The sequence below is a fragment of the Plectropomus leopardus genome, chromosome 22 (genome assembly GCF_026936395.1).
Source record: "Plectropomus leopardus strain MGB_pleo_1.0 chromosome 22, ASM2693639v1, whole genome shotgun sequence".
Taxonomy (NCBI): domain Eukaryota; kingdom Metazoa; phylum Chordata; class Actinopteri; order Perciformes; family Serranidae; genus Plectropomus; species Plectropomus leopardus.
In genome coordinates this window covers 16,128,901-16,137,262 of record NC_142197.1, presented here as the reverse complement: position 1 = coordinate 16,137,262, position 8,362 = coordinate 16,128,901, and positions in this window count along the sequence as shown.

The following is an 8,362-nucleotide window of genomic DNA, read 5'->3' as shown; positions in this document are numbered from 1 at the left end:
TGCAGTTTATCTGTCCCAGTTTCACTCTCCATCTTTAAGGAGATTTGCCATCTTTTAAAGCCAAATATTGTAACAGCTCACTTACTAAAAGCCTCCACAGGGAATGAAAGCGTGCGGCACATCTCTCAATTTAATAACAATGGATCACTTCGCGCTTACAAAACAGAGGAGACACGCGAGGAGGTGGGGGAGAGGAGAAGAAGAGAGAGAGAGAGAGAGAGAGAGAGAGAGAGAGAGAGAGAGAGAGAGAGAGAGGGGGAAAGTTAACGGTTCCTTCTGATGAATTTTAATCCTGACCTCGAAAAAAAAAAGGAGACAAGTGAGAGGAGGGGGATGGTATTTTGGTTTCATTCTAATTTTTTATTCTTGCTTTGTGTATTCTCCTAAGCCTCTGTATGACTATGTGTTGAGGGAGACAATGTTAGGACAAGCCACTTAAGCCCATTAGTCTAATAATTCATACGTCTTGGCAGCGCACTCCTCTGCCTCGTCCAAAGTCTGCAGAGAGATGCAAAGAAAGAGAAAAGATAGATAGATCATTAGGTAGATGGATAGAGAGAGAGAGAGAGAGAGAGAGAGAGAGAGAGAACAAAATAGGGGTACAGACTACAAAGGAGAGAGAGAGAGAGAGAGAGAGAGAGAGAGAGACAAGGAGACACAATGTACAAAGTGTGTACTTAGGTAAGCACTTGTGCTTTTATGAAGTATAGTGACAAGGTGAATCCAGGTAAAACTCTGAGTTTGTCACAATCGCTTTACAAATGAGAGGTGGATTAAATAAAAAAGGTTGCAATTCAGTATCAACGAAATCATCCCTGATATTTTAAAAGTCAAAGAAATGAAAGGTGGGATACTGTTTCTATTTACAGCATTGAGTGTTTCCATCAACTGGATTGTTATTAAATGTGTAAAAATGTCACTTCCGAGAAGCAATGTTTTGATGAGGTACTCCATTTTGTATGTCTGCTAGAGGTGTGACGGTACATATTTTTTCTTACACCCTGGCTACAGTAGCTGCTTGAGCAGCACTTGCATGTTGCAGAACTTGTTTTTTTTATTTTAGCAGTCATGTTAACAAGTTAGAGCAACTACACTGCCAACGTCAGAAGCACTGCTTATGCATGGCTCAGCTGCTGCTCACTTGCTGCTCAGCTGCGAAACATCTAGAGATTCAGAGTCTTGCTGTTTTTTTCTCTGTGGGACACATTTTTTAAAAAAAGACTGTGAAAATTGTGTTTTGATGGTAATACTGGCATTATACCACCTTTCACTACAGTTTCCATATCTATACAGTCATAAAAGTATAAATATTTAGGCTTAAACCAAGGTTTCCTTATCTGATTTTTTTTTTTAAAAAAGCCCTCTGACAATGTTTTTGTCTACAGAATTCTCTCAGGTGTAGGGTTTCCTATTTATTTATTTTTTTCTGGTTCGCCATAACTAATTCATCCACTATCACAAATAAATTTTTGGAGCTGGACTGGTTATTAGTAGCACTATTTGAATATATATACCAGTGGGTTATTTATAGCACACTTGGTACAGAGATGGCGCAACAGAACGTCTTTCAACGGCATTGAAAGTGAAACTTAGCCATTCATTCTGCTGAATCTAAAACTTTGTTTTCACTTACAAACACCTCCTCTCATCCGTTGATGTAATCTGATCAGCTGTGAGCGGATCTGTTGATCAATTATCCACCCCGTGAATGAAAAACTGCTGCTGATGGAAAAAAATATTTAATGGAAACTGCCTGCTGCACTGTGTTCAAAGACCCACAGAAAACTCTTTTTTAGAGTGTTATTCTGTTGGAAACACTGAGTTGTTAACATGAAGCTTTTAATTGTGAAATATTTGCAAGACAGTGTTATTGACAATGCAGTGGCTTGCATGGCTCCATAAATTAGTGAATTATTGGCTTTTAATTTTGAAAATAAAGTAGATACTGCAGCGCTGTAGCAACAACTCTGTCAGTCAACACAGTGAACACTGCAAGCCACAACAGTTCTGCAAGGTGGTTGTCACGCGTTGAACAAGCAACATCAACACAATTTGGCTGCTTACCATCTAAAAAGTTATTGAATTGCTTCTGTATGCTAACTTTAGTATTAATTGACCACACTGATGTTGCATTTACATTTACATGTTTTTGTTAAACAGTTGCATGATATGATAGTATTGTCCTAATACAATTCTATGAAAAATCAAGAGACCAGGATCTACAAACATGGACAGCCCATCATAAATTAAACACTTACAGTTCATCTCAGAGGTCATGTTGGATTAAATATTATTTCACAAGTGACAAAAACATCCAACACTGCTTTTCACTTGTGCAGCAGGCTGATTTTGTAAGCCTATATTATTCAACAAATGTGTTTTTGATTGCTGTTTATTGCACAATTTCTTCCACTAAAACAAACTCCATTTCGAGTGTACTAACATCTCTGCGCCGCTGAGGAACTGTTCCAATTTTCACTCAGCTGTTATATTTTATCACGCCATAAGTCACACAAACATACTGTGATAGAGAGAGAAGAGGAGAGGGATATGCTCCAGCAAGCCGCCACATGTTGGGGGATTTGTTTACTGCTTCCTGTCTTGTTCGAGATCAACACCCCACTAAAGCACTGACACTCAGAACACACAAGGCTTCCTCACCTGAGCCCTCTTCTTGTATATGTGTGTAGGTGTGTGTGTGTGTGTGTGTGTGTGTGTGTGTGTGTGTGTGTGTGTGTATGTGAGGGAGAGAGAGAGAGTCATCTCATCAGTCGCATTGGGAAAATACCATTCAGAGACTGACAGATGTCTGTCTCGGTCTGACTCTTACCTGTGTCTAACAATGTGTCTCGTTCTGTGGGCCTCGGGACTTGTGCACCCTCACCACAAACACACACAAATGCAAAGTGTTTGTGTGTGTATTTCTGTGTACAGTACATGTTTTCATCTGTCTAAAAGCGGGGAGCGGAAACCAATCCCTGATGCTGCAGCCTGATAACAATATCCACCGCTGCTTGGCAACTGATACTGTACAACTGTAAATAACAAACACACTTCACATTTAGTGCATTTACAGTATGACTCAGCGATGATTACAGTTGGCTCTTCAAGTAAATTGAGCAGGAAAGTAAATTTAGAATAGAATAGCAAAGAGCTGAATAGGCCTGATAATAAAATCAACAAATGTGTACAATATGTCAGAAATCAAAACCGTTTGTTTTGAACTATATAAATGGAAGTTAGATCTCTCTAATGGAGAAAAAAGATTTTACCTCAATAATGTTCTGTAGGTCAGTTCAGTCCTTACTAATGGTCTAAGACAACACTGCTCAATGAAACAAATGGTTTGAGAGTTTGTTTTAGTAAAAAAAATAGATCACACAGGAGCGAAGTTTCTGCACGGACAGGACACAGTTTTACGGTGGAGTCTCCTCAGGCTTTAACAGCTTTGATTTTTACACTGGCAGACTCCTGTAATTCCTCAAACTGTCAATGAACAAGGAGAGCAAAGTTTGTCTCTAAACTCTTAATGAACAAGGCACACCATTCAAGAAAGTTCCAGCAGCCAAAGTCACACAATCACACACTTACACACCCAGCGCTCAAGACATAAAGGCAGGCATTAGCTGGCAGGACGCCGGCACATGTAAGGCTTGTTAGAAAGGAAAACGGCAGGAGAGTTTGACACATACACAAACACAAAGGGTGTAAACTGGATGATTGGCTCATTACATGGTCACGTGCTATGACATGGGATTTTTGAAGAGAGACAACATGTGGAAAGAAAATATTGAACTTTTTCTAATATATGTATCCTGCATTGAAGCTTGATACGAAGATATGCATGTCTTTGTTATAATTAAATGGCATTTTATACGTTTCGCTTTTATTTTATCCTTTGAAACCTGAAAAAATTGATTTCTTTTAAAACATGGGAAGAAGGCAATGAGCAACAAAAGAAGAAAGACCCAAAAATACACAATAAATCAGTCAAAAGACCAAGAAGATTAGCTAAAAATTTATAAAAAATAAAATAAAATAAATTGGAAATTGTGCTTAAAATCATAATAATTCTGTAACATAATTTGAAATATGTAATTGTGGTAACTATACTGATAGTTTAGCCCTGGCTTTTACCATTTTTCACTTGACATTTCCCCTAACTTTGTCAAAATAATTTTCTACCAATTTCTTGCAGTATGTGAAACTTTTCTTATTTATTTATACATGCCCCGTGTTTTTTTAAAGAAATCTCACCAGCTTTCTCTGGGTTCAAAGGTTTAAATACTTATGAAAGGCACCTGAAAGCAGCACAAGAAAACTGATGTCACTCCAGGATTCAAAGGGTTAAATTCAAAATGAATGCCTCTACGACATTTTGCACCAGTCCATTTAGTCGAAGCTGAGAAATTTCATCACCAAATAGGTGAAGAGTTTGACAAGCTAGTGGTGGTACAGGAAAAGTCAGAGGATCACCAAAGTCAGTCAGAGTCATCCTCTGACGACCACAAATGCCCGTACAAAATGTTTTTGCAATCCGTCTGATAGTTGTTGAGATACTTCTGTGAAAACCAAAGAGAATGAAACAGACCAACAGACTGACACTGCAGTCCCTGTTAGACCACAATTACCAGAGAGGGCTCCAGCCCAATTTGATTGTTCAACAGAAAATAATGTTAACCATTTACAGTACGACACTGACTACACTACCTACGACAAATCCTCACAGATAATACCATACAACAGGCACAAGTGGTACAGTACAATTCTAAAAACTGGTCTCGAAGCACATGAACGGGCTGTTCATGTGCTTCGAGACCAGTTTTTAGAAGACCACCACCACTCATTCTGTGAGAGCACAGTGTGTATTCTATTGTGTCACAGCTTAACAAAGCAACAATTGCAGTGATGGTACAATAAAAGCCGGATTCAAGGATTATCAAGAAATTCACTTCAAAATTCCAACATGAAAGCCAAACCAAACATCTGCGCTCTAGTATCCAAATGCGCACACACATCTGGCGCACAGTCTGTATTCAGACACGTTTAATAAAAACAAAACAATAACTATTTTTGTGCATTTTCAGTATTTACTCTCTGACCAGCTGCTGTTGGATGTTCCGTCAATTTTCCCTCTTTCGTACATTGGGGCGGACGTGACCCCCTGTCCTCCGTGGAGAATACGTGCGTTGTCGGGGTCTCTATAGGGAGAAATACGGGAGAGATGGGACGCCAGGAGGACACCGGGAGAGGGCAGGGAAAAACGGGGGAGTCCCGGGAAAATCGGGAGGGTTGGCAGTTTTGCTTCTACCCCCCTGGCGGGGGGTCTCTAGTCCCTCACTGTCCTGTTATACGGGACACGGCGGGAAAATGCTTCCATTAATGTCGGCTGCTTTTTACCGGCTGTTTGTAGTCTGACGCGGTCTTGTGCATCTCAGAGTAAGACACATTTTCCCCCTCGGCTGCTGCCTCTGTTTGAGATGTTGAAACAAAGTGGTCGCGCTGCTGCCTTTTGTTGCAACAGCCTTTAAATAAACTTTGCAGCGGTCTGTGGCTTGTTCGAGATCTGCCGCTGCGTTACAAATGACCAGACTGTGTCTTTTTTGGGAGTGTATGGCAGAGGCGAAAGTCGAGATTTTCGCTTTCGCAAATGAGTGGTTCGCCGTGAACCACACATTTGAATTAATCGATAAAATCGATTTATAGCCCAACCCTAATATATAGCATTCCTACCTGGAATGCAAGACAAATTATAGAATTATTTCTAATAATAAAGTGAAATCAAATCCAAAATCAAATCAAATGTATCCAAAGATGCCAAATATGATAAAGTGTTGGGGCGGTTAGATACAGTTGTACAATTTATGTGACATAATAAAACAGTTACTTTAAAGCCACTTTATCTAACACCTTGAAAACCACTACCATAAATCCATAAAAAGTTTCTTATAAACACACTAGCTGATACCAAAGACAGAAAAGGTATAAACAATGTTCCTACATGATTATTAAGGCAAAATTTATGTCATATCATAGAGAGAACTACCTCTCTACTTCCTCTCTATCTCTCCCCTCTCTCTCCACTACTCACCCACCAGCTCTCTCTTGCTTTGCGAGAGACAGGGTGGTGATTGGCGGAAATAAGCCTCCCTCAATCCAATCCCTAATCCCCAGCAGGCTTTAAAACATATGAATGGAGGAGGACTGGCGGCAGCAGCTCTCTCGCTGTCCTGTGCTGAGCATTATTTCCTCTTTCCTGCAGCAGCAGCAGCAGCAGCAGCAGTGACAGAGGCAGCGGAGAGGAGCTGGTGCACGGGAAACGCAGAAAAAAGGCGCTTAGCCACGACTGTCTGCCCTGCTCTGTGCGCTCTGCGCCTTGGAGAGCCGAGTCACACTGCCAGCGCACCCTTGTTGCCATCGCTTCCACAACTTGTGTATAGTGGGAGAGGTATTTCTGTTTCTAGTAGGACTTACCGGATGCTGTGCTGTAGAGGAGACTGTTTTTTCTGTGACTCTGTCTCTATCCGTCCCTCCCTGTGAAAGGCAGAGAGGTGATGGAGGTCGGGGAGGCTGCTGCTGCTGCTGGTGATGGTGGTTTGGGTGCTCACATTGATTTGTGTCACTTCTCTGTCTCTCTCTCGCCACTCCACCTCTTTCCTGCTCCCTCTCTTCACTTCACTTCACATTACACACACATGCGTGCACACACACACATAGACACACACACATGCACACCAAGTTTGGGAAAATTACACAAGGCTGAGGCACCAAGGGGAGGAGACACCAATTTGTTTCCTCTCCAAACAGCCAACAACAGTACAGCAGGCCAGCCAGCATCTCCAAACTTCCCCAGACAAAAAAGCAGCTGTCAACTTCCACCACATAATCTATCAAAAGACTACATCAACATAAATCTGACACATTTTCTTTATGATATATCATAATGATTGGAATTCATTAGCATCCCAAGAAATAACGACGACAGTCTGGGATGGTCCCACAGGCTCTGTGGGTATTAGAATACAGTTGTGCAGCCATATTGGTCAGAGCTAAATTTGCAAGCAGAATTGAAAGCACAGTGGGCGAATATGCCCTGAAGCAAGATCCAGCTGTAGACTGTCAAGATGAATAACTTTTAATGTGTCAGTATCAGGAGTTGTTATGCATGTCAACTCAACACAAAGCTTTATTATTCATTTAACACAGCTGCTTGAGCAAGCCAAGTTTCTGCTGCCCACAGAGGGAGGCTTGATTGTGGGGCTAGCAGGTTAGCAAATGAGCCAGCTATAGAGTACTCAAGGGATGATGTTTTTCTGTAGGCCAATGTAGAAGTTAACGTCACCCTTGTTCCTTTGTCACAAAACCTCTGGGATTATTCCATTGGATTCTGGGTTATGGCAGAAAACGAGTTCTGTGGCAAATAAACATTTATGATACCAACATGTTTTGTCCAGCAAGATAATCTTCACAAATTAACTCCACTTTTAAGATTTTATAAGCATAAATGCAATCATAATAAGTAAAAAGACAAGGTTAGGCAATAAACAAACTACAATACGGTTTTGTTCTTACCGCAAGTTTGTAAAGCCATAATCAGTGATGACATTCACTTGATAGCAGCCACATATTTTAAGACACATAAAAGCTACAAAATGTATGAATGTGGTATTTACCGGCATTTTATGTCATAGAACAAAATGTGAAAGTATCTGTAGTTTGCGTTAACCACAGACCTTATTTCTGGCTTTCTAACCAAAACCCAATTTAAAAAAAACAACTTTGACTTCAAGACAAGGGAACCTGGGGTGCTTAACTGCTAACTGATTTCCGTGTTTTAGGACTGATTCCTGGGGCACTCTTTTGAATTCGATTCAGTTTTAATTATACAGCCCATTATCACAAATCACAATTTGCCCCAGAGGGCTTTACAGTATAACATCCCTCTGTCATTGGACCCTCACAGCAACTCAGGAAAACTCCCCCCAAAAAACTTTACCTTGTATATGGTGGTCTTTTGAAGTACTAATCATTATTGTAACATAATCTTAAGGGTGAAATGTTCATGTGTAATGTAAAAGAAAGTCACTTGTAGTCACAAACCCACATAGAAATGTTACCTGACTGTGCAGGGCAGCTCTTCAAAGCATTTTATGGTCTTTCAGTTCATTGTTTTGGGTACACCCCTAACTTCACTGTATAAAGCTCTGTTGCAGGCACATGTCCAGCTCCAAACAGCAGACAAAAAAAGTTGCAGCTCCCTAGCACTGAAGCTTTGCGGACTAGTTTTAGTAAGGCATCTAAAAAGCCAGGAATTGTCTCCAAATTAATGCTAACGCACTCTGTGCTTCTAGGTATGTAAAAG